The sequence below is a fragment of the Cricetulus griseus genome, chromosome 2, assembly GCF_003668045.3.
Source record: "Cricetulus griseus strain 17A/GY chromosome 2, alternate assembly CriGri-PICRH-1.0, whole genome shotgun sequence".
Classification (NCBI taxonomy): domain Eukaryota; kingdom Metazoa; phylum Chordata; class Mammalia; order Rodentia; family Cricetidae; genus Cricetulus; species Cricetulus griseus.
The window spans coordinates 402,324,145-402,346,071 of record NC_048595.1 but is presented as its reverse complement, the minus strand read 5'-3'; positions in this window follow the sequence as shown (position 1 = coordinate 402,346,071).

Here is a 21,927-nt window from a genome sequence, read left to right as displayed (position 1 = left end):
GACCCAGATCTGATGGAAGAACAGCCAGTGCTCTTAACCTCAGAGTCACCTCTCCATCCTGTGGTTCTTGGTAACAAGCATTACAAAGCATCACAAGACAAAATAATAATGTGAATCCTGCCAAGGGGAGCTGGTGAGGAAGTGGGAAAAGAAAACTCCCACACTTATAGAACATGTAGAGAGCCTGGGAAAACAAGTCTCCACAGGAGATAGAATGTCGGTGCTCTATGGAGTGTTCTGATGCACCCAGATTCACACTGAGCCAGAGGCCTGCTAGTCAGGCAAATTACCCCATTTCCTATAGAAGAGAAGTGCACCAGGGCCTCTGCTCTGCAGGGCCCAGAGACCGTCTGTCTGTCCATGCTCTCTGCAGGGACCACAGAGCATCTGTCTGTGCTCTACAGGGCCCACAATCCATTTTGTCTGTTTGTGCTCTGCAGGGCTCACAGAACATCTTGTCTGTCTGTCCATGCTCTCTGCAGGGCCCACAGAGCATCTTTGTGTGGCTTTATGATATCCCAAACTGCTCATATCATCAGCAGGGAACAAACAAAGGGCACCAGGAGACAAGGGTACCACAGACCTCTTCAAGGCTATACTTTCAATGTCCTAAAGACCTTCTACTAGGCTCTACCTGTGACATAAAATGTCACCCATCCAAACTGCAGGTGACAGGTGACAGGTGACAGTTGACAGCTGACAGTATGACAGTATGCCACATCCACCTCAGTGAGCTATTTTGAATAGATTTGTATGAATGCCTTGAAAATAATATGGAAAAAGAAAAGATTTAAAACTGAAGTATTGACCAGAATTGGCTAATGAAATATAAAATTTGAGTAAGTCATGTCTTTCAAAAAGACATAATCATAATTCTTCCTCAAAAATTGGTAAAAGGCTGACATTTCTTTCTTTTTATTTTTTTCCTCCTTCCTTCCTTCCTTCCTTCCTTCCTTCCTTCCTTCCTTCCTTCCTTCCTTCCTTCCTTCCCTCCCTCCCTCCCTCCCTCCCTCCTCTTTCTTTCTTTCTTTCTTTCTTTCTTTCTTTCTTTCTTTTTTTTTGAGACAGGGTTTCTCTGTGTATCTTTGTAGACCAGGCTGGACTCAAACTCACAGAGATCCTTCCGCCTGCCTTGGCCTCCCAAGTCCTGGGATTAATGGCATTCACCACTACTGCCCGGCAAAAAGGCTGACATTGCTATAACTGATCTTTATGAGGTTTACAAAAATGTTAATCTCCATCCAACAAGTTGACTTATGATGTGGGCTGGGTGTTGTGTTGGACAACTGGCTGCTGTATCTGTGATGCCGACAGAAAAAAGCTACTGTGAATACAGACAGATGCTCTGTGGGCCTGGCAGAGCACAGACAGACAGAATGGTATATGGGCCATGCAGAGAGCATGGACAGACAGACAGATGCTCTGTGGGCCATGCAGAGAGCATGGATAGACAGACAGATGCTCTGTGAACCCTGAAGAGCACAGACAGGTCTCTTGTGGGGCAATAGTGGCACATACCTTTAATTCCATCACTCAGTAGGCAGAAGCAGGATGATCTCTGTGAGTTTGAGGCCAGCCTGGTCTACAGAGCAAGTTCCAGTATAGCCAGGGCTTTTATACAGATAAACCCTGTCTCAGAAAACAACAACAAAAACATAATGAAAACAATAACTACAACAAACAAAACAAAAACCAGGTGTCTCACTGAGCCTGGCTTTCACTGTGGAGGGATGAGGCTGTTGGCCAGCAGGCCACAGTTCTCCTTTTGTCCCCCACCCACCCTTGCCCAGCGCACGGGTTACAGGTACATGGAGTCATGTCCAGCTTTTATGTGGGTGCTGGGATTTGAACACAGGTTTTCATGCTTGTGCTGCAATCCCTCTCATACTCTGAACCATCTCTTCAGTCCCAGACTGAGACATCTACAACCATGTGCTAAAAGAAACCCTTTCTGTTTATTTATTTTTTTAAATGTATACTCTTGATTGCCAGAGCAAATGAGAAAGCTGAGTAAAGCAATGTGCTTTTCCATGTTGTGGAACTTCTCAGGCCACGTTCATGGCTATGGCTCCAGGTGCAAATACACTTTTGCCCTTTAGTTACTTGAAGTGTATGATTTGGAAGATGAAGTAAGCCAAGGGTCATAATCCTCTTGTTTGCCAATCTGGTCATTGGCTGAGTATTGGATTTTTAGTACATAAACCTTCCGAGTTCAGACACTCGTTTATCAGTGGTGATCCAGCAGCTTCTGGATCCATGGATCACAGACAAAGATGATGTTATTAGGTAATATTAGTTTCCTGACATTTTTAGTTATCTACTTACGCATAGCAAATTTAACCAATGCATTGCAGGTTTCAACAGACTGTTCCCCCTCTCATGCATGTTCTCTGAACGGGAACATAATGTCTTTCTCTCAGAGTTTTTCATAAGGTTAAAGGCAAGTAGTTAACTAAATTTTCAAACATCTGAAAGCATGATTGAGCTGAAGGACCTGCTTCTCAGTCACCTCATTCATGTGACTCTTACCTGTAGGCCCAAGTTTTCCCTGTACTGGACCTTCAGTGGATCTGTTCAAAACATGGCATCTGGTTCCCCCAAGGGTGGATGGAATAGAGAGAAAGAAAGAAAGAAAGAAAGAAAGAGAGAGAGAGAAAGAAAGAAAGAAAGAAAGAGAGAAAGAAAGAAAGAAATTGGAGTGACACTTTTCATTTCTCAGTTTACTTCCAAGGTAAACTGAGAACTCCGAAGATATTGACTCAAGATAACGCAAAAAAAAAAAAAATCTCTCTGTCTGTCTGTCTGTCTGTCTGTCTGTCTGTCTGTCTGTCTGTCTCTCTCTCTCTCTCTCTCTCTCTCTCTCTCTCTGTGTGTGTGTGTGTGTGTGCATTTGTGAGCATGTGTAATGCTTGGGATCAAACTCAGGTCTTTATGCAGGCTAAGTACACCCTACTCTTAAGTGACACCCCAAGTTCTTAAATTGTGCTTTTATAAAGGTGATATACACAATGTGAAGTTATGCTCTTTAAAATGTGTAAGAGAAGTGGGAATGGGCTCTCAGGCATAGTGACACATACTTTTAATTCCAGCACCCAGGAGACTGAGGCACATGGGCTTCTGTGAGTTCAAGGCCAGCCTGATCTACACAGTGAGTTCCAGGACAGAGCTACATAGAGGGACCCTATCTCAAAATAAATGAACAAACAAACAAATGAATGAATAAATAAATAAAAACAGCAATTTCCTATAAGGATTTTTTGGAAAATATATTTTAGGGTTCCCTAAATTCTGTTCTTCATGTTCAAAAACTTCTTCAGATTCAACATAGAGAGAGAAAAACGTCAAAGTTATGGGATTCAGAACTTAAGCTTCAGAGGTGTTCATGTCAACCATGCCCTTCTGAGATCAGAACCAATGTTATCACTGGAAACCTTGGCCAGAAAAGGAATTGATAACTTTTCCAGCTTATTATTTTCTCCACTTCCTCTTGCTAACTAAACCAAAGCAAGAGATTTCTGAGGCTTATTTTATCTCCTTCCATGTGGCAGATACTGTTGGATGCCTAGCCAACAAATGTTCCTGCCTTTCTTGCCATTGGGGTCTCAGTTAATGTGGAATACAGTGGTAGAACTTCCCACTGCAGTGAGTAGGATATATATATATATATATGTGTGTGTGTGTGTGTGTGTGTGTGTGTGTGTGTGTGTGTGTGTATGTGTGTGTGTCTCATTATGTTAAACTTGGCCAGGTAATTTGTTTCATGAATCAAATACTCTTGGACATGACATTAACAGCATTAACAGAGATGCCTTGTGTATTTGTGTGATCTTATCTGGCTGGAGATATGCACTATCTCCTACCCTTCGTGAGAATGCGCACAGCTTGGCAGTAGTGCCAAAATATGGCTATATGTGAGGTAGGCATGAAAACATGAACAGCTTTGATCCATGCTCAGTCAGTTGTGAGCAAATCCAGTAATCACCAGGAGCCTCATGTCCTCAAAGAGTCATTAGTTGCTCTTGTGACCCACTTAGGTACTGTGGCTGCTTGGTTTGGAGTCTAAAAATGGAGTGGCAACCTGCCCAGCTTCAGAGGAAGAATCATAATCAGGCTAAGCAAATTCTCTTTTTTCTTTCCAGACAAAACAATGGCCTAATCTTAGCCACTGAACTAAACAAAAATAGTCTGTTGAGAACTTTTGAAATGTTTCTGCTTTCCTGAAAAAGGGGCACACTAGGTGTTGCTAATGTTCTCTCTGTCTCTGTCTCTGTCTCTGTCTCTGTCTCTGTCTCTCTCTCTCTCTGGAGAGACTGGAAAACTCACCATCCACCTTGAAACTGTAAGTTGAAAGACCAAGAGAGGAAAATCTTACATCTAAAGATGATGAAACAAACAGAAAGTCTGGGTTCTGGATGACATGATTTAGTAGTTGGCTGAAATTGACAACTTTTAACCTCTAAACTTTTTATTTAGTCAGGCTTTCTGGTCCTTTCTTTCAAAATATTTATTTATTTATTTATTTATTTATTTATTTATTTATTTATTCATTCATTGAGATAGGGTCTCTGAACATAGCCCTGGATGTCCTAGAACTTACTATAGACCAGACTGGCTTTGAACTCACAGAGATCTACCTGCCTCAGCCTCCTGGGAGTTGGGATTAAGGCATTCTCCATGTCCAGATTCTTTTTAAAAATAATTTCTGTAGTTGGAGTTTCTTTCCAGCCTGGTCCCACAGCTGATTAGCCCCAAATAAACACACAAAGACTTATATTAATTTATAAACTGTTGGCCAATGGCTAGGGCTTCTTACTGGCTAGCTCTTTCTTAATTGTTAACCCATAACTGTTAATCTATGTATTTCTACATGGCCTTATTTTATTAGAGAACACCTTGTGCATCCCATCTTCCCAGTCTCTACATGGCGTCTCTCTCAGGACTCCCCCTCTCTCCTTCTCCTTCCTCTTGTAGCCTCTACTTCCTCCCTGGCTATTGGCCAATCAGTGTTTTATTCATCAACCAATAAGAGAAACATATCTACAGAAGTACATCCCCCATCAAATTACTTTTAGAGTTTTATGTATGAGGATATTGTATTTACATAATTTCCACTATTCCTTGCTCCCCGTCTCTTCCCCCTTTCAGATCCATGACAAACCTCTTCTATAATTATCTTTCTCTCCGTCTCAGCCCACCCCCACACACCCTTCTGAGTCCATTAGTATTGCTCATATATACAAATGTTTAACTGACTACTTGTGATTGGATAACATATCAGGGGAGGGAAAATAAACAGAGTGCCGCCTACACTTTTTTTTTTTTTTAATGAATAGAAATGCATAAAGAGCCAAGCCCATGAAATAGAAAACTGGATACACAGAAAATCCTGGAAAAGCTCTCTATACTATTAGAAACTGTTTATTTTGGAAGAACAAAATATGAAATCAGAGCAAATTATTTCTAATCAGACAGACAATTTCAAATGCTTTTCAAAGGCAGCCAAAAGAAGACATAACACAGGTGTCCTTAGTTGCGGAAAAGTCTGTTCCTGGTATTGTGCTCTGGCAGAATCCCTCAACGTCCAGAGAACAGCCATGGGTAGGATGCAGCCCTAAGCTAGCCACAACATATGACTGATTACCCAACGAGCATACCTCCTTTTAAAATGCTGGCATGGGTGAACATGTAAGAACAAAGCATAAGGACATAACGTGTGTGTGTGTGTGTGTGTGTGTGTGTGTGTGTGTGTGTGTGTGTGTGTGTGTGAGATGCCATATCAAGACCCTTTTCTTAGTACAATAACCTAAAAACTTAATAGATAGAAGACCTCCCTAACAAAAGTAAAATAAAATTAAATGGTTGGAACAACCTAACTAGTAGAAATGTTAACAATCAAAACAGACAAAAATGGATTCAAGCATACACTGAAACACTGTTTATGATGCCTTTGTGTTTCTGGTGGAAAATATGATGTCACCTGAGTTATCACAGGATCCTTAGGCAGTGGTGACATACTCAGTCTTCAGGCACTGGTGACACACCCCATCTTCTGAAACCTGTCTGTGACTGTCTCTTGCATGTGAGATTTCAAGAACAGGTGCAACTAGAATGTGCTTAGACAGATAAACAAGGGCAGCCAGGAAGGATTTCTTGATGCATCCTAAGTGTAACACTAAACTTGGAAACTTAAATCATTTAGCAAAGGGTTTAGTGATCAGGAAGGCAACCTAGTTAATTGCAAGATCAACAAAATGACCAGAAAGGCCACACAAGACGACTTCTGGGGTGGATGCGAAGTTACATCACCTGAAAACAAAACAGGGCTCGTGATGTTGAAACCTGAAGCCCAAGAGCAGAGATCTTCCAGACAGGAAGCCTCCAGGCTTGAGTACCAGAGGGCAGCATTCCAACTACTGAGTGCAGAGGACGCAGGTGAGAAAGCATGCTGGCTTGCTTTCTCAATTGCCAAACCATCTGCGTGGCCAGAGCTGGGCCCCAAGATGTAGAATTCTTAGGCATTAATTACTCCAGGACATTGGAAATATAAAATGAATCCTTATTTAAATGTGTATTACATAGCTAATGCTGTGGTCTGTATTTTTCTCCTGATGTTTTTCCTTTATTTTTATTTTATGCACCTGAGTGTTTTGGATGCATGTATAACAGGCATGCAGTGCCCAATGAGGTCAGCAGAGAACATTGGGTCCCCTGAAGCTGATGTTACAGATGCTTACAAGTTGCCATGTGGATGCTAGGAATGGAACCTGGGTCCTCTGGAAAAGCTATCAGGGCTTTCAAACATTAAGGCATCAGCCCCTGCGTCATTTTCTTTCAAATTTTTTTCTCATGTCTTTTTTAATGTAATATTTTATTAATTGTTGGAGAATTCCACAGAGTGTACTTTGATCAAATGTACCCCCTTCCCCCAATTCCTCCCAGATCCACCTCTACCGCCCTACCTCCCCCAACTTTGTGTTGTCTTCTAAAATTGGAAAAAAAAATTATTATCCATTGAATCCAATTTTTGCTACCTCTATACTATTGGGTGTGGAGGAGAGTTGACCTACCAGGGGTCACACCCTTAAAGAAAACCAACTTCCCTTCCGTAGAAGCCATCAAATGGATCCTCAGTTAGAAGTGGGGGCTGTGGCTCCATTCCTACAGGGTGACTTCTAAAGGATGTGTGAGCAAGAGTCCCTGGAACTCTTTAGAAATGAGACACCAGAGAATCATAGTAAAGCAATCTATTAAACAAGGGGAGAAGCAGGATCATCCCAGCATACAGACAGACATGTTTCTGAAGACCAAGGAGACGACACAAGGATTCCCTAAGAACACACAAGAGCAAGGCAAGAAAGGCTGGCATAACACAACCCCATCTGTGGTCAGAACTTGTATTAGGAGCAGTCACTAAGGGGGCCTCTTCATCAAGAGACTATGGAAAGCCACACTGGTCGGATGGACAGTGTCTTAGGAACACACACGTTATCCCAGCTGGAAGTTCTCCTAAACTCATTTCTTCTATGGTTGCTTCAATGTTTCCTCCTGTGTGTGAAGCATTGATTCTGGCTTACCTGTCATGTGTCACAGGCTTGTACCATTTGTAAAAATAAATTGCTGAAGAACAATGGCACATTTATGCAGCAAAAGATGCAGTTGCTGTTCTGAAAGCCAACGAATCTAGTTTTGTCAAGCCCTGGCGGCTTAGAGATGATTTGCCCTCACACAGGTAGGCCTCCCCAGGTAGATATGTGCAGTTTTCAGAATCATGTTATTTCACCTAAAAAAACAAAAAAAACAACTATAGTCATCTTGTGAAAGTGCCTTACTTACTGTAGATTTCTAGTATACACAGACCTAAGGGAATAAGCACTGTGTACGTGCAGGATGTCCGTCCTCACACTGCAATACTTTCATTCACTTCTGAAAACAAGGCTCTTCCAAGCTCTGGGACAAATACCTACACTTACCCTGCGGGGCTACTTGGTGACAGCTGAGTCAAAGGTATTTATAGCTATGGGGAATCTCTCTGTGTGGTAAAGGAGGGTTGTGCCTTGTTCCATGTTGTCTGAGTAGACTTGGGGTTCAGAGAGTGGCAGCTGATCGGCTGATACGGCTTGTGTGCTATCACACAGGGTGGGCATTTTTAAGTATATTTCTACTGTACAATTCTTGGGCTTAATTTAAGCCTTGTGCATTAGAACATTCATATATTGAAAAGTTTATTAGTCTCCCTCACTGGAAAAAGTGATCCTCTTGTCGATTCCATACTCACCTCTGGAAAAAGAAAAAATCATCACAGATTGTCACACACCAAATTGACCCGCTTTTCCCTGTCATTGTCCAGTATTTATACCAGGTTTATACCACAGGCAACAAGCTCTCAGTTCATTCTTATGTAATTACTTATGCTTAACTGATTTAAGAAGATTGAACATCTTAATATCATAAGAAGTAGAATGAAACAGCCAGGCATGGTGACTCTCCCCTACACATAGGAAGCCGAAGCAGGAAGATTCCACAGGACTAAGGCCTGCTGAGGCAAGCATGAGCGAAGGCTGAGAATCTATCCAGCAGGCACATAGACTGAGATTAACAACAGTGACGATTTTTACCCTAAATCACTGGCATTATTGGGTGCTCACATAGACTTACATAAAATGAACTACAAGATTTGGACAATGAAATAAAAGGACGGAAATTTGACTTTGGGCACTGTCACTTTCCCATCATTTGATTTTTGGGAAGTCATTTCTGAGCTCTCCTAGTCACTCTTCTGCTAACTTTTAGCTAACTAAGATCAAGCAGGCATTCTGTTTGTTATGTTGTGTAAGTTGCGGAGGGACCCAGGTAGGCTTGTTCCTGTTAGCACATGCTCCAAGGGAACCGAATACAGTGAGATGGAGGCAGCGATTTTGGTTGTTCAGAGGCAGGATATAAGGTTACACAGTCAAAATGTCCATAAAAGCTCCTATGTGGAAGGTCTGGTCCTTAGCTCGTAAATCAGGAGGACATTAACCTCATCAATGAATGATGAGTTCCGAATTGAACAAACACTTGGAAGGACGTGGGAACCGAGAAGAGGGAGCCAGTATGGAGGCGGACCTGTCCAGAAGGATGAACCTTGCCCTGATTCAGAGCAAGTTTTTGCCTCTTTTAAATGGTTTACCAGGCATTTAAACAAAGCAAAGTAAAGCTAACTAAAAAACACAGTCAGAATCTTCTCTCTAATTTTTTTATTTCTTATATCCATTGTACATATTATGGATTTTATAAGGACAGTTTCTTTCAAGCACAGTATTTACTTTAACCACACTTACCCCATATCACCTATCACTAGTCTTTTTCTCTGTGTTTTGTATTCATGATATCGCATATAAATTATTTTTGTCAATTTATATACACTCCAAATTTTATAAGAGATTATATGTTAAGTCTGGCTTATTTCATGTAATAGTGATCTCCAGTTCATTTATTTTCTAGCAAATGTTATAACTTCAGTATAGTATATACATAGACATACACACATATCCCTTTTTCTTTATCCATTCATCTGCTGCTTGATACCAAGGCTGAGGAAATAATTTGGTGGTTGTAAATAGTGCTGAAATAAACGTGTATGTACAATATCTGATGTGCTGACTTAGCGTCCTCCTAGTAAACACCGTGAGTGGTATGGCTGAGTCTTAACGAAGCTCTGCTTTTACCGTTTTGAGGCACCCTCGTACTGATTTCTAACATTGTGCTGGGACCGATTTCCCTCCCCACCAGCAGCATCTCAGGGCGTCTTTCCCCCTGTATCTCACCAGCATTTGTTGTTTGTTTTCTTAATGATGGTTGTTCTTACTACTGAGAGACAGAATGTCAGTGCAGTTTGAATTTCTTTGGTGGTTAAAGATGTTGAGCATTTTTTGTATTTTTATTTTACGTATTCACAGAGTATCACTATTTTGCCCCTAATGGTGTCAAACTCACAGAGCTCTGCCTGCCCATGCCCTCTGTGTGCTACTGTGATTAAAGGTGTGCAAAACCACACCTGACATTTTTAAATATATTTATAGGCCATTTGTATTTCATGTTTTTAGAGTATTTCATTAGCCTGTTTACTGACCAAGATTGTCTGAGACTTATTGGTATTTAGTCTTAGAGGTTTTTTTTTTTTTTTTTTTTTTTTTTTTTTTTTTTTTTTTGAGACATGGTTTCTCTGTGTAGCTTTGAAGCCTGTCCTGGCACTCGCTCTGTAGACCAGGCTGGCCTCGAACTCAGAGATCCTCCTGCCTCTGCCTCCCGAGTGCTGGGATTAAAGGCGTGAGCCACCAACACCTGGCTTGCTTTTTTTTTTTTTTTCAATTCTAGAAATGAATCCTCTGTCAGATGCACAGCAAATAAAGCTTTTTTCCCCCCTCATCCACAGACAATGTTTTCACTCAGTTAATTGTTTCTTTTACTCTCAGAAGTCCTCTTATCTCGTTTAGCTGCAGTGGATGTCCAACAATTTTACAATTGTTCTAGGGCAAAAAACTTCACCATCTGCTTGTAAATTTTGGAAGGATTCTCCTTTTTCTGCAAAAGGCACAAACTTGAGATAATTAGATAATTTTAAGTGAGAAACTTAAAGTGTTATCAGAAATGCAAATCATTCATTATTTGTGTGTTCAATTTTCACGAGTTTGTGTGTATGATATAGTTACTATTTTTGGCTTCTAGTTTTGTCCTATTATGACCAGATAAATTTAATACTTATTTGTATCCCAAAATGTGGTTAATTTCAGATAAAGTCTCATGGGCAGCTGAGAATAATAGGATCTTCAGGGTTTAGGTATAATAGTGTGTAGTTGTCTGTCACACTCTTAATGTCTTTTATCTTTGTTGTTATTTATTTTGTCTGGGTGATCTGTCTTGTAGTGAGATCAGGTATTAAAGTCACCTACTACTGTTGTGTTGGAGTTGATCCATGCCTTTACATCTAATAGTATTTGCTTATGAAACAGGATGTACTGATGTTCAGAGCATCTATGTTTTGAATTTTTTCTTAATTTGTTTCCTTAGTCAAAATGAAATCTCCTTTATAAACAAAACAACTCTTGTGAGTATCTTTAGTGTGAAGCTCATCTTGCTGATGTTAGTGGAACCACACATGATTGTTCCCAGTCCATTTGCTCAGCATGCCTTTCCATCCTTTGCCATTCATTAACCCTGTGTTTTCCAGGGGTTTTTTTCCTCTTGTTAGTGGGGTTTCTTCTAGCAGATATGTCTTATGTTTAATCAAATTTTCTAGCCTTTTGATTGGATAATTGAGATAATTAGCATTGTTATGTTGAAAGGTATCTTTTAATTTCTGTCATTTTGTAATATTTGGTATTTTCTTATTTTTCATTTTTTTATTTTCTGTTTTAGTTTATTTAGTTTTTTCCTTCCTGTGGTCTAATGATTGTGTTCATCTTTCTTTTCTGTGTATGAGATTCCCTTCAGGTATCTTCTCTATTACAGGCTCGGTGTTCATGAATTACTGCAGTTTGTGTTTATTGTGGAATTGTTTCTTTGTTCTTTGGCTATAATGGATTGTTTTGCTGAATACAGTAATCCAAATTAGCAACTGTTTCTTTCAGAGCTTGACATACATCTTGAATTTTACTTTCTGTTGGGAAATCTGCTGTTAATCTAACTGGTTTGCTTTTATATAAGATGGCACTTCTCTTGTCATTGACATTTTAGCCTGCATGTGATGATGATGGACCTGTTACGAGAATCAAACCAGTTTACCTAGCTGGTGGCTATGACATGGACTGATGATAAGGAATAAACCCGAGAGATACAAATAGTTGCATCACAGACCATGTCATTGGGTCAGACCTCCAGCTGCCTGGAGATGATAGTGCTATGAAGACCAAACATAGAAGACAGCCCAGGTCATAAAAACACACACTGGTAAGACCACCTGGCCCCTGGAGATAGCTGTTACACAAGAAGCAGGCAGTCACATTCATTATCTCCAAGAACGCTATTTCAGGAGAATTAAGAACCCTGACCTCCCTGTTAGGAAAAGAAAGAAGTCACTTCTTATGACTCGTAAAACTGGAGTTTTCAGTTATCATGTAAAGCATTTCACCTGGTTCTCATTGACCCCTGAGTATGTGTGTGTGGGTGTGCAATGCTTGTTGTTATTATAACGTAATTAACAAGAAATCTGTTTCTGATCCAGAACACTCTATGTTCTAGACAAGATTAAGATGAACATAAAAACTCAATGATCTTTGACATAATTATAAAATGATTTTTTTTGTGTCTGGAGAATTGATGGTCAAGATGTGGTCTCAACTGTGGCTTCATCCTCATATGCTTCTCTAAAGAAACAGAAACAAACTGTAACACATTTTATTGAAGGTAAAAGACAAAAACAAAAACAAACAACCTTACAAGTGTCAGGCAAGTAAAGGAAGACACAGGCTGTGGCTAAGAAGTAAAAAAGTCCTGTATCTGGAGCTAGGAGTCCCTGTTCCTGGAGGGAACGATAAAACAGATTAAAGAGGAGCAAAGGTCAGGGACTTAGAGAACTGGATTCTACTTGGGCTAGATTCTACTTGTGTCAACTCAACACAAACTATAGTTACCTAAGAAGACAGAACCTAAATTGCAGAATTACCTGTATTTGATTGGTAATTTCTTTCCTTCTTTTTTTTTTTTTTTCCATTTTTTGCAGATGTTTTTTAATTTGAATTAGAAACAAGATTGTTTTACATGTCAATCCCAGTTCCCTTTTCCCTCCCCTCCTCTACCACCCCCCCCCCCCCCGCAACTAAAGCCTTACCTATCACATATTCTTTCTGCTCTCCAGGAAGGCTGAGGCCTTTCATGGTGTGTGTGTGGGGGGGTCATCAGAGTCTGTCATATCCTTTGGGATAGGGCCTAGACCCTCCCCCATGTGTCCTTCTCAGGGAGTATCCTTCTATGTGGAATGGGCTCCCAAAGTCCACAACAATGCTAGGGATAAGTACTGATAACTACTACAGGAGGTCCCGTAGATTTTCGAGGTCTGCTCACTGAAACCCATGTTCCTGGGGTCTGGATCAGTCCTGTGGTGGTATCCCAGCTATCAGGCTGGGGACCATGAGCTCCCCCTTGTTCAGGTCAACTGTTTCTGTGGGTTTTACCAGTCTGGTCTGGACCCATTTGCTCATCACTCGTCCTTCTCTGCAACTGGATTCCAGTTCAGTTCAGTGATTAGTTGTGGGTGTCTGTTTCTACTTCCACCAGCTGCTGGATGAAGGCTATAGGATGGCATATAAGACAGTCATCGATATCATTATCAGGGGAGGGCATTTAAGGCATTTAAGGTAGCCTCTCCTCTGTTGCTTAGATTGTTAACTGGTATCATCTTTGTAGATCTCCAGACCTTTCCCTAGTGCCTGATTTCTCTGTAAACCTAAAATGTCTCCCTCTATTATGGTATCTCCTTTCTTGTTTTCTTTTATTCTTCCCCCGACTCAACCTTTTTGCTCCCTCATGTCCTCCTCATCCCTCCTCATCTCCCTTTCTCATTCTCCTAGCTCCTTCCCCCCATCCCATGCTCCCAATTTGCTCAGGAGATCTTGTCCCTTTCCCCTTCTCCAGGGGGCCATGTATTTCTCTCTTAGGGTCTTCCTTGTTTACTATCTTCTCTGGTGGTGTGGATTGTAGGCTGGTAATCCTTTACTCTATGTCTAAAATCCACATATGAGTGAGTACATACCATGTTTGTCTTTTTGTGATTGGGTTACCTCATTCAGAATGGTGTCTTCTAGTTCCATCCATTTTCCTGCAAATTTCAAGATTCCAATGTTTTTTTTCTGCTGAGTAGTACTCCATTGTGTAAATGTACCACATTTTCTCTATTTTCTCTATCCATTCTTCAGTTGAGGGGCATCTAGGTTGCTTCCAGGTTCTGGCTATTACAAATAATGCTCCTATGAACATAGTTGAACAGATGTCCTTGTTGTATGAATGTGTTTCTTTTTAGGATATGCCTAAGAGTGGAATTGCTGGACCTTGTGGTAGACTGATTCCCATTTTCCTGAGGAATTGCCATACTAATTTCCAAAGTGGCTGTACAAGTTGGCACTCCCACCAGCAGTGGAGGAGTGTTCCCCTTTCTCCACATCCTCTCCAGCATAAACTGTCATTGGTCTTTTTGATTTTAGACATTCTAACAGGAGTAAGATGGTATCTCAGAGTTGTTTTGATTTGCATTTCCCTGATGGCTAAGGATTTTGAACACTTTCTTATGTGTCTTTCAGCCATTTTAGATTCCTCTATTGAGAATTGTCTACTTAGTTCTGTACCCCACTTTTTAATTGGATTGTAGGTGTTTTGGAGACTAGCTTCTTGAGTTCTTTGTATATTTTGGAGATCAGCCCTCTGTCAGATGTGGGGTTGGTGAATATCTTTTCCCAATCTGTGGGATGATGTTTTGTCTTGCTGTGTTCTTTGCCTTACAGAAGCTTCTCAGTTTCAGGAGGTCCCATTTTTCAGTTGTTGATCTCAGTGTCTGTGCTGCTGGTGTAATGTTTAGGAAGCAGCCTCCTGTACCAATTAATTCAAAGGTATTTTCCACTTTGTGTCCTAATAGGTTCAGTGTGGCTGGATTTATGTTGAAGTCTTTGATCCATTTGGACTTAAGTTTTGTGCATGGCGATAGACATGGATCTATCTGCAGTCTTCTACATGCCAGCATCCAGTTATGCCAGCACCATTTGTTGAAGATTTTTTCTTTATTCCATCATATAAATTTATCTTCTTTGTCAAAAATCAGGTTTTTGTAGGTGTGTGTTCATATCAGGGTTTTCAACTATATTCCATTGGTCTACCTGTCTATTTTTGTGGCAATACCAAGTTGTTTTCAGGACTTTAGCTCTGTAATAGAGCTTGAACTCAGGGATGGTGATGCTTCCAGAAGTTCCTTTACTGTACAGGGTTGTTTTGGCTATACTGGGTCTTTTGTTTTTTCATATAAAAGTTGAGAATTGTTCTTTCAAGGCCTGTGAAGAATTGTGCTGGGATTTTGATGGGGATTGCACTGATTGCTTTTGGCAAGATTGCACAGCCAAGGTAAAAGGATGTGACTACTACCTGACAGTTGATGAAATTGACCAATTTAAATAAAAAGTCAGAGAAATCTTTTCCAAGAATAATGGTAGTTACTTGGGAATGGTAGAACATTGCTGTGGGAACATTGGTGCCATAATGAACTATGGGTAGGCTTAAAGAGACTGAGGCAGGGAACATTTTACAGACAAAAAAAACACAAAGATTACATATTCTATGTTGATGCACTGGCCCTTGGTTATAGTGATTAACTTTGAAAGGGATGTTAATTTGGGGTTGAAATGTTACTGGGCAGATGAGTATATGGCTGTGGTGGCCTCTGTGAAGCTTGTGGCCTCAGTGAGTCTTTTGGAGTAAATACTATTAGGTAATCATGTGTAAAAGCCCTTCATAACCCCCATTGTGTTTTCATTTTAAGTTGAATTGTGTTTTCATTTTAAGTTGACATGAATGACTTCATTTTGATTCTGACAGCTTTCGTATTTGTTTCAGGAGTCTCAGATGATGATGCAGGCTGTCCAGGAGACAGTGATCAGAATCAGTTCCAGAATGGGGAAGACAATCTCCAGGATGAGCACCAAATGGGCCAATGGAATTCCTGTCCTTTATAAAGGTCTTAGTTGTCTTTGGTGAGGTAGACCAGAAAGCCTAGCAGGGCTACAAGGAGGATGGTGATGCAAATGGTGTGGGTGGCCTACAGTTCTTGAGGCAGAGCCAGCAGAAGACTCTGTAGTGAGCCATGCTCTGGACCAGGCAGGACATATACAATCCTTCTGTGCCAGCGAGCATGGCACAAATGCAACTGCTGAGGCAGTCACCTTCCTCAAGTGTGGGTGCTGGAAATTCACCTAGCTAAGTAGTGTCAGGATCATGCTTGGGATTTTCAAAGCAATGGAGACCTGCAAAGCTTGAGTGTATAAAAAGGAAAATAACCTGTGGGCTAGGTTGAAGATGGAGGTAGGCATCATTCAACCATCATGTGCCTAATTGATGAAGCAGAAGAGACTCTGCTCTGCACAGCCTTCTCAAGGGGAATGCTCTAGTGACCTGCTTTTTCAAGATTCCAGGAGTAAGGAGGTTGGTGTGGTGGCAGTGGTAAGCCTGCTTACTCATTTAGGGGACCTGGTGACTAAGGCATGGCCCCTAGAGTCTAAAAGAGCTGTTCTGACCTTTGATATTTTACTTAACCTTTCTGGGCCTCAGTTTCCTACCCTACAAGATAAAGGCAGCAAGATTACATTTTATTTATTTAATTTGAACGTGTATGGGTCTTTTACTGTATGTATCTATGCTTGCACCTCATGTGTGCAGTGCCATGTAAGCCAGAAGAGGGTGTTGAAACCCCTGGAAATGGATTACAGATTGTTGTTGTAAGCTACAATGTGGGTGCTGGAAACCAAACCTGGCCCCAAGGAAAAGCAACTGGTGCCCTTAACTGCTGCTTTATCTTCTTTATCTTTCCAGCCCCAGCAAGATTGCTTTTTTTTTCTCTCTGGTCTTTTCAGACAGGGTTTCTCTGTGTAGCCTTGGCTGTTCTGGAACTCACTCTATAGACTAGGCTGGCCTCAAACTCACAGAGATCCATCTGCCTCTGCTTCTCAAGTGCTGGGATTAAAGGCATGTGCCACCACCAAGACTGCATTTTAATGTATACATTTAATCATATCCTAAGAAGTGTATTAAGCAGTACATGATAAATCCTAAATAAATACTGTGAACTGTCTTAATTATTGTTGTTTTGCTGCTATATCCCCTGGACCCCTAAGAAACTTCGGTTGATTCTTCTGATGAGTTGTTTCATGGCTGAGCTCCCTTCCAACTTCCTGCCAACCACAATATCTCCCACCACCCATGGACTGGAACATCTGTAGGATGGTATCCAGGTGGGAATCATTGCAATCCATGCTGGGATTTTAGACTATTAGCATATTCAACAATGCATTACCATTACCAAGGCATTAGTTACAAGTAGTATTGAGTAGTGCTTGCAGTCAATGACTGCCAGTGTTCCTAATGAGAGAGAGGATATCCATGGAAGTTGCAGTGGTTTCCTCTATAGCTTATCAGAGCCCCTGTGACTGAGATCAGAGTTGGGTTACATTTTTTTATTTCTTGCACTTGAAGCACTTCCTGTGGGCTGATTCCTTAACATCCAGAAGGGAAGGTGGGTCTGGTGTCTATTACAGAGATAGCTGCGGCTGTAGAGATGCTCTAAGAAGAAAAAAATATTGAGTGGTCTGATTTCCCACTGGAAGAGGAAACTGATGAGTCAGCATAAAGGAAAATATCAAATAGCAATTTTGTTCTTCAAGACAATCCCAGTGCTAATGAAGGTGTGTTCTCTGGGTTGTTCAGTTTTCAGTTATCTACTCATAAGCCTCTCTGCCCCTTCATATGATACTTTTATGTATTTGCTATGTTTTCTAATGTTCCTTCTAGACTGTCTTTTATGGCTAATGGGACATTTTATGACATTGTGGGCATGACAGAAGAATGTTACCAGGTTGATTCTTCCATGAGGATGGGATAGCATGGGACAGGACATTTGGTTTGTAGCATTTCCAAAAGTTCCTTCACTGCCTGTCTTAGTTAGGGTTTCTATTGCTATGAAGAGAAACCATGGCTGCGGCAGCTCTTATAAAGGAAAACATTTATTCAGGGCTGGCTTACAGTTTCAGAGGTTGGTCCATTATCATCATGGTGGAAAATGGCAGCATGCAAGCAAGCCTGTTGCTGGAGAGGTAGCTGAGAGTTGTACATTGGGATCAGCAGACAGCAGGAAGAGACAGGGCCTGGCTTTTGCTTCTGGAGACTTTAAAGCCCACTATCAGTGACAGGAGTTCTCCAACGACACCACTCCTGCTTATTCAGGCCACACCTCCTAATAGTGTTACTCCCACATGCTGGTAGACAGAGGTGAAGAGCAAGACAAGCTGTGGCAAATCCTTTCCCCCCCAGTTTTTGAATGCAAGCAAAGGCTCATCCCTGCCTTTTCTTCTGTGTGTCTCTGGTGTCATCCAGCCTGCTCTTAAGTCTTTGTTTTTGCTTTCCACATGATTTCTGAGGATGGTGAAGAATTCTGACTCCAGTCTTCTCTAGGATACAATTTCGACAACTTTGGGTCAAGCACATCTTGATCGAGGGGAGCACAGGCTCTTCTGTCTTACTCAGAAATATGGACTTCAAAGATGCCCTGTTCTGCACCAAAGGAGGGTGCAATTAAGTAGCAAGGCCATCTGTAAGTTTTTATAAAAAGCCAGCAACTCTCTGGGGACTTCGGAGAGCCACAATTTCTGAGTAAAGAAAGGGTCATTTGAGGACTATCTGATGAAAAGGAAAGTAAAAGTGGTAAGTCAGGTAGAGCCATAGACTGTCAAAGGCCTAGATGATCCAGCTGTCTCCTGGTGCTGCATGGAGTTCTTCTAGCATAGATGCCATTCACTACATCACTGAGCTGGGCAAGAAGACTGAGGTGCCATAAAAAGACAGACAGGCATTTCTGAAGGAACAAGATGTTTACTTTCCATGTGAACTAGAGCACAATATCAATATTTGTATTTCAAGTGCTTGTTTGGGAGCACATATTCATTCCCCCTTCCGTTAAGGCAGGTGACCATGGAGTGCCAGGGCTTAGCAAAACCTCACAAAACAATAGGAGGAACTGGTGCACTTTCATGTCTGATTATTGCATTTTGTGAACACAGGGCTCTGATCTCCCAAGGAGTTTCTAAGCCAAAGGTGTGTCATGTTTGAGCTGGCTAACTAACCAGAACTGTATTTCCACACTGTCTATGTGAATCATGAGTTAGTATGACAGACCAGTTTATTGCTTTGGGGTGGGATGGGAGTGGAGCCATATTGCAGTGTTCTGGTACCTAATTTAATTTTGTGGTTACACAGAAGCAGAACTGCAAGATGTCATTTTGTCTGATTCTGCAGTTTAAGAGGAAGGAACTGTGATTCAGAAGGCAGTGGCTTGCTCATGGGTTTTAGAAAACAAATCAAGCAAGAAACATGATCACTGCTTAGGTCACTGATTTGCTGCTTGTTTTGATTGTATTCTAGTTAGGCCCCATCGTGTGCATTGATCCTAGCAGAGGCTTTCTGCCTTGTTTTCATCTCAGAGCCGTTCTCCATCGAGGATTCTTCCAGGCCTTAACTCCTTTCCAGGTCTTACCTCTTGCCTTTTCAGTTCACCTCGTAAGATGATACAGAATCCTGTTTTTAAACAATCCTTTGTATCTTTTATTTTTTAAAAAGACCTAGATTAAACAAGGGGTTATTAAGGCTTTGCTCTTGAGTATGTATGGCTTCCAAGAAATCAGAAGACATCTAATGTGAAACTTCTTTATTGAGCCAATTGGACTTACTATTTCTATCTAAAATTATCTGACGCTATACTATACACATATTGACTTCTATCATTTGAAATGATCTTAATTACTGTTTCAGTTGTTTGAAAGCTGCAAGAAGGCACTGCAAGTTGACAAAGGGACTTCGAGGAATGAAAAGTCTGGAGAGGAAGTAGAGAATTGTGAAATGCCATTGTAGAGAGACTGATAAACAGCTCTAGTGGCTCTGCTGGGAGACCTCAGGACCCATGTGAGGCAGAACAGCTGCAAGTTGGAAGAGCATCTTCCTGCAGGTGGCTCTCCCTTCACGACCCACTCTGTCCTTCTAATTGTTTCTTTGGTGCCCTTTCCTTCTCTTTCATTACTTAATATATTTTTACTTTTAGGCGCACATACCAGTTGTTCATATATGGGTATGTTGTGACCTTTCAATAAAGAACAGGTATACTGATCTGACTGGAATCATTGGTATATTTATTTATCACTGTGTACATTTTACTTAATCCTTCTGGGCCTTCATTATTTGTGTCAGGAACATTTAAACTATTTGATGTTTTCAAATTCAACTCATCACTGTCAATCAGTGTTACCTGCATATGCTATAGAACATTAGAAGTTATTCACCAGTTGTATTTTGTGCTATTAATCATCCTTTCTGTAAACCTCCACTTTGAGAAATTTAATTTGGTGTTATAGGGTAATGTGATCATTTTCTTGGCTGCAAGCAATAGAATTAGCTAAGGAAAACATAGTTTCTAGAAGTTCAAATAAGGTACCCTTACAAAATAACCAGTGTATTATGAGACTTAGGTCATTTCAACCAGATGGTTATATTTATCTTAGCGATCCTATGAAAAGCGCCTGTGCAGTCACGGTACAAAGAGTTAGAAAACATCCACAACATTGCAACATAGTTTATAGTTTTTGAGTTCTAGTCTATAATAAGAAAACATACAAAAACCAAATCAACCCCCCTCCCCAAAAAAATCCAAGAATGGCGTTCCAGCATATTAACAAAAGCTGTTTAAATTAATATGCAACTATCCAAAAGTTTAGATTTTTTAAAATCACAATTTCCTTATTCTCTAGTGTATGTTATACGTAACACTTCCCCCTTTCTATCTGCACATGATACAACTAATGAGGAAAACAAAAGCATCTGCTTGGGGAGGGGAATTCTTTATAGATGAAGGGTTGAAGCCCAAACAGTTTAAAGGACTTCAGCTGGTTCAGAGCCATGTGGAGCTCTTGTTTTCATTTGGGATTAGTTCTAAATCTGGGACATTTTGTTTACTTCAGTTCTTTCCCAATGATAGATGGCTGTTATGTTTGGAGACAGTTCTATACTAGAAGTGCTTAGCATTTGGAATTTGTCAGGCAAATTTCTTGTGTTTTAATTGCACTTTTGATAGACTAATGATCTACTCATCTCTGACCCCAGAGATGAGTAGATCTCCACCCCACCAAATAAAGGTAATAGCTAACACATTGAATTATAAGTAAATAGGAGTGTATGAAATGCATACCCCACATGTAGGTGGTTAGGCTGTGGCCCATCCTGAGGTTGAGGTTCAGTTCATATACTTCTAGGAATGAAAAGCTGTACCTCCCATCACAGACACAACGGTGATTGATGTCAATGCCTTGATAAAGCTGAGCAGAGGAAGGAGTTGGTCTTTGATTTGATAGTTAATGCAGGTTCATCAGCTGGAACAAATGTTAGCACTGTCAGTATGTTGATATTTCAGAACTTATTCACATGTAGGGGAGGGAACTTTTAGGAAATTTCTTAATTTTTTCCTCAGTTTTGCTTTGAACTTAAAATTGATTAAAAAATTGGGGCTGGAGAGGTGGCTCAGTGGTTAAGAGTGTGTACCCTTCTTACAGAGCCCCCAAGTTCAGCTCTCAGCACACATCAGGTGGCTCAGCCCATGTAGGAGTCCCCTCTAGTGGCCTCTGTGGGCACTGCACTTGGAGCTCCCTACACCCCAATATACACACCATTATTTTTCTTTAAAGCCTTAAAACAACCCAGAACAACTTGTTCTTCCAAAGGGACATAAGATTAATGAAGCAGGCTATGAAGCAATGTTCAATGGCACAACTGATTTTTCAGTTTAGTATGTAGGCATTTCAAGTCATGACGATAAATGAACCAGTAGCTCTACTCCTAGGTTACGTATGCAAGAAAAATGACCATCACAGAATGAAGTGCTGATACAAACTGTAACATGAATGCTATCGGTCATATTTGTAAATGCAATCAATGTTCCCCACAGGCTCACCTGTTGGCCTGGTCCCAGCCGGGGACACAATTTTTTTGGGGTAGGATCACAATTTAGGTCTCAGGATCATTGGGTGCCTGAAACTTACTTCCTCCATGGACTAATTCACTAATTAACAGCTAAATGGCCAGTTAGGAGATGAGGCCCAGTTGGAGGGAACTTACTTGAGATGTCTTGTTCCACCCTCTCCTCTCTTTCTGCAGTCACTA